Consider the following 7201-nt stretch of genomic DNA (forward strand, 5'->3'; position numbering starts at 1 on the left):
TTCATCAGAGCTCATGAATGGCAGAAGGAAGTTCAGTGGAATCTCTATGGTCTCTGCATGAGCCTCAGATTCCTTTGGTTCCTCAAAGGGAAATTTCTTTCTGTCCAGAGGACGTCCGATGAGGCTTTTCTCACTGGGACTCACGTCCTCCTCACTCTTTCCAGGTTCGGCCATGTTGGTCATGGTTATGGCCTTGCACTCTCTCTTGGGATTTTCTTCTGTATTGCTTGGGAGAGTACTGGGAGGAGTTTCAGTAATCTTCTTACTCAGCTGACCCACCTGTGCCTCCAAATTTCTAATGGAGGACCTTGTTTCATTCATGAAACTTATTGTGGTCTTGGATAGATCAGAGACTATGGTTGCTAGGCCAGAATGGCTCTGTTCAGAATTCTCTGTCTATTGCTGAGAAGATGATGGAAATGGCTTGCTATTGCTAAACCTATTTTTTCCATCATTATTATTGAAGCCTTGTTGAGGCTTCTGTTGGTCCTTCCATGAGAAATTGAGATGATTTCTCCATGAAGGATTATAGGTGTTTCCATAGGGTTTTCCCATGTAATTCACCTCTACCATTGCAGGGTTCTCAGGATCATAAGCTTCTTCTTCAGAAGATGCTTCTTTAGTACTGTTGGATGCAGCTTGTAATCCATTCAGACTCTGAAAAATCATATTGACTTGCTGAGTCAATATTTTGTTCTGAGCCAATATGGCATTCAGAGTATCAATTTCAAGAACTTCCTTTTTCTGAGGCGTCCCATTGTTCACAGGATTTCTCTTAGAGGTGTACATGAACTGGTTATTTGTAACCATTTCAATGAGTTCCTGAGCTTCTACAGGGATTTTCATGTGAAGAGATCCTCCTGCAGAATGGTCCAATGACATTTTCGACAACTCAGACAGACCATCATAGAATATACTTATGATGCTCCATTCTGGAAGCATGTCAGTAGGACACCTTTTGATCATTTGCTTATATCTTTCCCAAGCTTCATAGAGGGATTCTCCTTCCTTCTGTCTGAAGGTTTGGATTTCTACTCTAAGCTTGCTCATCTTTTGAGGTGTAAAGAATTTGGCCAAGAAAGCACTGACCAGCTTATCCCAAGAGTTCAGGCTATCCTTAGGTTGTGAATACAACCATGTTCTAACTCTGTCTCTTACAGCAAAAGGGAAAAGCATAAGCCTATAGACCTCGGGATCAACTCCATTGGTCTTGACAGTGTCACAGATTTGCAAGAATTCAGCTAAAAACCGATAAGGATCTTCCATAGGAAGTCCATGAAACTTGCAGTTCTGCTGCATTACAGAAACCAATTGAGGCTTAAGCTCAAAATTGTTTGCTCCAATTGCAGGAAGTGAGATACTTCTTCCATAGAAGTTAGAAGAGGGTGCAATAAAGTCACCAAGCATCTTCCTTGCATCTCCACCATTGTTATTAGGTTCGGCCGTGTCTCCCTCTTTTTCGAAAATATCTGTCAGGTTTTCTCTAGAGAGTTGTGCTTTAACTTCCCTTAGCTTCCTCTTCAGACTCCTTTCAGGTTCAGGATCAGCTTCAACAAGAATATTCTTATCCTTGTTCCTGCTCATATGAAAAAGAGGAGAACAGAAAAGAAAATATGGAATCCTCTATGTCACAGTATAGAGATTCCTTATGTGAGTTTAAGAAGAGAAGAATAGAAGAAGGAGAAGAGAAAAATTCGAACACAGAGAAGAAGATGGGGTTCAAATTTTGGGTGGGAGAGAAGTGTTAGTAGATAAATAAATAGAAGGAGATGTGAGAGGGAGGAGAGAATTCAAATTTAATTTAAAATAAAAGGAAAATATTTTTGTTTTTATTTCAAATATTAGTTAGAATTCGAAAATTAATAGGAGGAATAAAATTAAAATTAAAATTTGAAACAATTAGTTAATTAAAAGGAATTTTTAAAAAGTGGGTAGGAGTTTTTGAAAATTTGAAAGAGAAAATTAGTTAGGTGGTTTTGAAAAAGATATGATTGAAATAGAAAACTTTTAAAATCAAACTGAAAAGTTAAGTAGTTAATTGAAAAAGATTTGAAAATTAAATTTTGAAAAGATGAGAAGTTAGAAAAGATTTTGAAATTGATTTTGAAAAAGATATGATTGAAATTTAATTTGAAAAGGAATTTGAAAAAGAAACTTAAAAAGATTTGGTTTTTGAAATTAAAGACAATTACTTGACTAACAAGAAACAAAAAGATATGATTCTAAAATTTAAAGATTGAACCTTTCTTAATAGGCAAGTAACAAACTTTAAAAATTTTTGAATCAATCACATTAATTGTTAGTAAAGATTTTGAAATTATGAATGAAATTAAGAAAAATATTTTGAAAATCATTTTTAAAAGTTTTCGAAAATATAAGAAAATGAGAAAGATTTTATTTTTGAAAAGGTTTAGAAAAGATAAGATTTTTAAATTGAAAATTTGATTTGACTCATAAGAAACAACTAGATCTTAAAAATTTTTGAAAAAGTCAACTCAAATATTCGAATTTTATGAGAAGAAAAAGGGAAAGATATTTTTTTTATTTTTGAATTTTTAATGATGAAAGAGAAAAACAATGAAAAGACTCAAAACATGAGAATCATGAATCAAAACACACAATGCATGCAAGAACACTTTGAATGTCAAGATGAACACCAAGAACACTTTGATGATCAAGATGAACATCAAGAACTTTTTTTTAAGAAAAGACACACATGCAAGACACCAAACTTAGAAATTTTTAATGTTGAGACACTAACAAATTAAAAATGCATATGAAAAACAACAACAAATGCAAAACAATAAAATCACAAGATTAAACAAAGACAATCATCAAGAACAACTTGAAGATCGTGAAGAACGCATGAGTTTTCGAAAATTTTAAGAAAAATTAAAAAGATGCAATTGACACCAAACTTAGAATTTGACACTAGACTCAAACAAGAAACACAAAATATTTTTGGTTTTATGATTTTATTAAATTTTTTTGTATTTTTTGAAAAATAATTAGGAAAAGCAAAATAAAGAAATTCAAAATTTCTAATAAGAATTCCAGGAATCATGCAATGTTAGTCTAAAACTCCAGTCCAGGAATTAGACATGGCTTACTAGCCAGCCAAGCTTTCAGTGAAAGCTCCGGTCCAAAACACTAGACATGGCCAATGGCCAGCCAAGCTTTAGCATACAAATCAGGCATACAACAGCTGAATTGATGAGAATCAAAAAGCTCTTGTGATGATGAGTTGAAACCTCGGTCCAAAAGATTAGACATGGCTTCACAGCCAGCCAGACTTCAACAGATCATCATGAAACTCTAGAATTCATTCTTAAAAATTCTGAAGTCATAGAATAATTTATTTTTTTTGAAAAATTTTTTCGAAAATAAAAATAAAAACAAGAAGCTTAAAATTAAAATAAAATTACCTAATCCGAGCAACAAGATGAACCGTCAGTTGTCCAAACTCGAACAATCCCCGGCAACGGCGCCAAAAACTTGGTGCACAAAGTTGTGATATCAATGGCGCCAACAACTTGGAACGCACAATTGTAATCTCAACTCTTTTTCACAACTCCGCACAACTAACCAGCAAGTGCACTGGGTCGTCCAAGTAATAAACCTTACGTGAGTAAGGGTCGATCCCACGGAGATTGTTGGCTTGAAGCAAGCTATGGTCATCCTTGTAAATCTCAGTCAGGCAGATTCAAATGGTTATGGGATTTTGATAATTAAAATATAAATAAAATAAGATAGAAATACTTATGTAATTCATTGGTGAAATTTTTGATAAGCGTATGAAGATGCTTTGTTCCTTCTGAATCTCTGCTTTCCTACTGCCTTCATCCAATCATTCATACTCCTTTCCATGGCAAGCTGTATCTTGGGCATCACCGTTGTCAATGGCTACTTCCCGTCCTCTCAGTGAAAATGGTCCAAATGCGCTGTCACCGCACGGCTAATCATCTGTCGATTCTCGATCATGTTGGAATAGGATACATTGATCCTTTTGGGTCTGTCACTACGCCCAACACTCGCGAGTTTGAAGCTCGTCACAGTCATCCCATCCCAGATCCTACTCGGAATACCACAGACAAGGTTTAGACTTTCCAGATCTCAAGAATGACCGCCAATAATTCTAGCTTATACCACGAAGACTCTGATCTGAACCAGGAGCCCAAGAGATAAATGCTCAAGCTATTGCAGATAGAACGGAAGTGGTTGTCAGGCACGCGTTCATAGGCGAGAATGATGATGAGTGTCACGGATCATCACATTCATCAGGTTGAAGTACGAGTGAATGATGCAGAAATCAACTTCCGGGCCCACTTGGTGTGTGCATGGGCTGAGCATTGAGCTTTCATGTGTAGAGACTCTTTTTGGAGTTAAACGCCAGGTTGTAGCCTGTTTCTGGCATTTAACTCTGATTTGCAACCTGTTTCTGGCGTTTAACTCCAGAATAGGGCAGGAAGTTGGCGTTTGAACGCCAGTTTGCGTCATCAAAACTCGGGCAAAGTATGGACTATTATATATTTCTGGAAAGCGCTGGATGTCTACTTTGCAACGCAATTGAGAGCGTGCCAATTGGATTTCTGTAGCTCCAGAAAATCCATTTTGAGTGCAGGGAGGTCAGAATCCAACAGCATCTGCAGTCCTTCTTCAGCCTCTGAATCAGATTTTTGCTAAAGTCCCTCAATTTCAGCCAGAAATTACCTGAAGTCATAGAAAAACACACAAACTCATAGTAAAGTCCAGAAATGTGATTTTTATTTAAAAACCAATAAAAATATACTAAAAACTAACTAATTCATACTAAAAACTATGTAAAAATAATGCCAAAAAGTGTATCAATTATCCGCTCATCAGCAAACACAATCAAATGTAAATGTGCAAATAATATGATGCATGCCTGTTCCTAGGGCAGGCCATGAGCTCATGCGTCGGTTGTCTACCCGCAACCCGACGTTACTCGGAGTGAACCCTGAATATGGTCCCTTTACCGTGTCAATTAGACACCATGGCATCACGGTTACCCGTGTCAATTAGGACTCATTATAATAACAGTTCAATGTGTATCACAGTAACGAATAGTACTATAAATTAGGCGAACAGTCCCGCATTAGAATTCTCAGGCTATCCGTTAGGCAGGCACTTTCGCATTAGCAGTTTGGCACAAAAGCCCAATTAAACATACAATATACTATCAGTTAGGCGGACATTCCCGCATTAGCAATCTTAGGCTATCAGTTAGGCGTGCACTTCTGCATTAGCACTCGGCACAAAGGCCCATTCAATATACTTCTCAACTTTTATTTCATTCCTTGTTCCTCATTTTTCTTTCTTCACTATATCTCTCAATATCATTGTCTTTAACTTTAACCTTTCTTAGGGGCAACTTACATTCCTTTTCATTTCCTAAGTCCGTCTAATCCAAAACCATATTGGTAAGGTAACTCTAGAGACATTAATCTTTAATTTAAGTTAGATTTTACTAAATTTCTATTAGAATTGAATTTTATAAAAGCTTTAAAATTCTGCTGTTGCATTTACAAAAATTCGGAAAATGGACAGCAGCCATGTTTTCTATAAATTCTATAATAATTTCAATTCTAATCCGTTGCTTCTAAATTTTGGTGAGATTACAGTAAACATCCCTAAGTTTTAGAATCCACAATTTTTAAGTTCATATCACTTCATTTGATTAATAAAATATCAATTGGAAGTGGAGCCCTGTTTTCATAAACCAGTTCAGAGTTTCCAGCAAACAACCGATCTTCCAAGTGACTTATCTAAGTCTACAAAATAGATATGAACATGAAACTTGTACTACCTTAAAATAGACTGATAGATCTTTAAAATAATTTGAAAATCAACTAAAAATTCTGTTTAAATTAAAAGTTATAGCGTCTGGAATTCGGTACTGCAGAACCTGAAAACCAGAAAAATCTGCAGCAACCACTAAACTTCAAAAAATCATATCTTCCAAACCACTTGGCCAAATTCCCTGAAATATTTATGAAATATTCAAGACACACTAAAGTTTTATAGAAAAATAATTTGATCTAAAAATTAGGTCTGGACTGCTCCCAAAAAGTCATTCGTTCTGCTGCCAATTATGCAGATTTCTCCAGAAATTCTGTACAATGTATTTCCAACAATCTCACATACCAAATCCTATATTCAAGCCTATGTTTCATCTAAAACCACATTTCTAACTTTCTTTTAACTAACCAAAGTTGCCCAATAAATCTTAATTCAATATATCACAACCTAATCAAACAAACAGTTCAATAACCACCATCTGACATAAAAATTAGAACCAGAATTTCCAGCAATCCAGTCACAATCACGATCTTAACTCAAAATCGTTCTTAAAAACCAAAATCAGTATTACCAAGCGTCTTTAAAGTCATCATTCAAACATATTTCAAACGAAGAACAAAACATGCTTTCACAATTACAAACACCAAATACATTTTTAGTAAACTTTCACCCAACATACAAGTTCTTTTAACAAAGATCTCAAACCACATAAAACCACCAAGAGACGCAACTAGTCACACATTTACTCTGCATCCAAAATCCATCATAGATCAAGAATTCATATATTTGCAATAATTCAGTAAACTTCTTAGGAATTCAAAGTTTAAAATATTTAATTTAATAAAATATCCCCTACCTTAGATAGTCGAAAACCACAAAATTAAGCGTGACTTCAACTTCGTTCCAACCCGCAGCAGTAGCAATAGCCTTAAATCAGATCAGCAACAGCAGCGGCATCTTCTTCCGATAGTGGCTCCTCTTCCACTTAGCACACAGCAGCAAGGCTCCCTTCATTGATGGCTTGGACGACAGAAACAACTCAGGGCGATGACGATGGACCTTCGGTGGTAGCGACAGCCCAGCAGCACGGTGACAAATCTACGGTGCAACACGAAAGTTCCTGCTTCGGGTTCCTCTTTGCGCACTCCCTCTCTCACTTCGGGTTCTGCTCAGATGACGGTTGTGGCTTCTATCGACGGCACTAGGGCACGACGGCAACGGCGACACCTCTCACGACGATGGCAGCAGCGACGACGTCTCCCTCTTCTTGCGACGGTGGCTGGTATCGGCACGGCACCCTCTCTCTCTCGGATCTCTTCTCGTGCTCTTTTCCCATTCTCTGAATCTCTCATTTCTCAGCTCTATTCTTTTCTCTGTGTGT

General features: G+C 36.6%; 1 non-coding gene across 1 annotated transcript; it reads left to right on the forward strand.

Annotated features, from left to right (window-relative positions):
• Window positions 1-936: 936 nt before the first annotated feature.
• Window positions 937-1044, forward strand: LOC112752894 (small nucleolar RNA R71). The gene has a single exon (XR_003177303.1). It is a non-coding gene; the product is annotated as a small nucleolar RNA R71 (small nucleolar RNA).
• Window positions 1045-7201: the final 6157 nt, after the last annotated feature.

Source organism: Arachis hypogaea, chromosome 15 (genome assembly GCF_003086295.3).
Source record: "Arachis hypogaea cultivar Tifrunner chromosome 15, arahy.Tifrunner.gnm2.J5K5, whole genome shotgun sequence".
In the NCBI taxonomy this organism is placed as follows: Eukaryota; Viridiplantae; Streptophyta; class Magnoliopsida; order Fabales; family Fabaceae; genus Arachis; species Arachis hypogaea.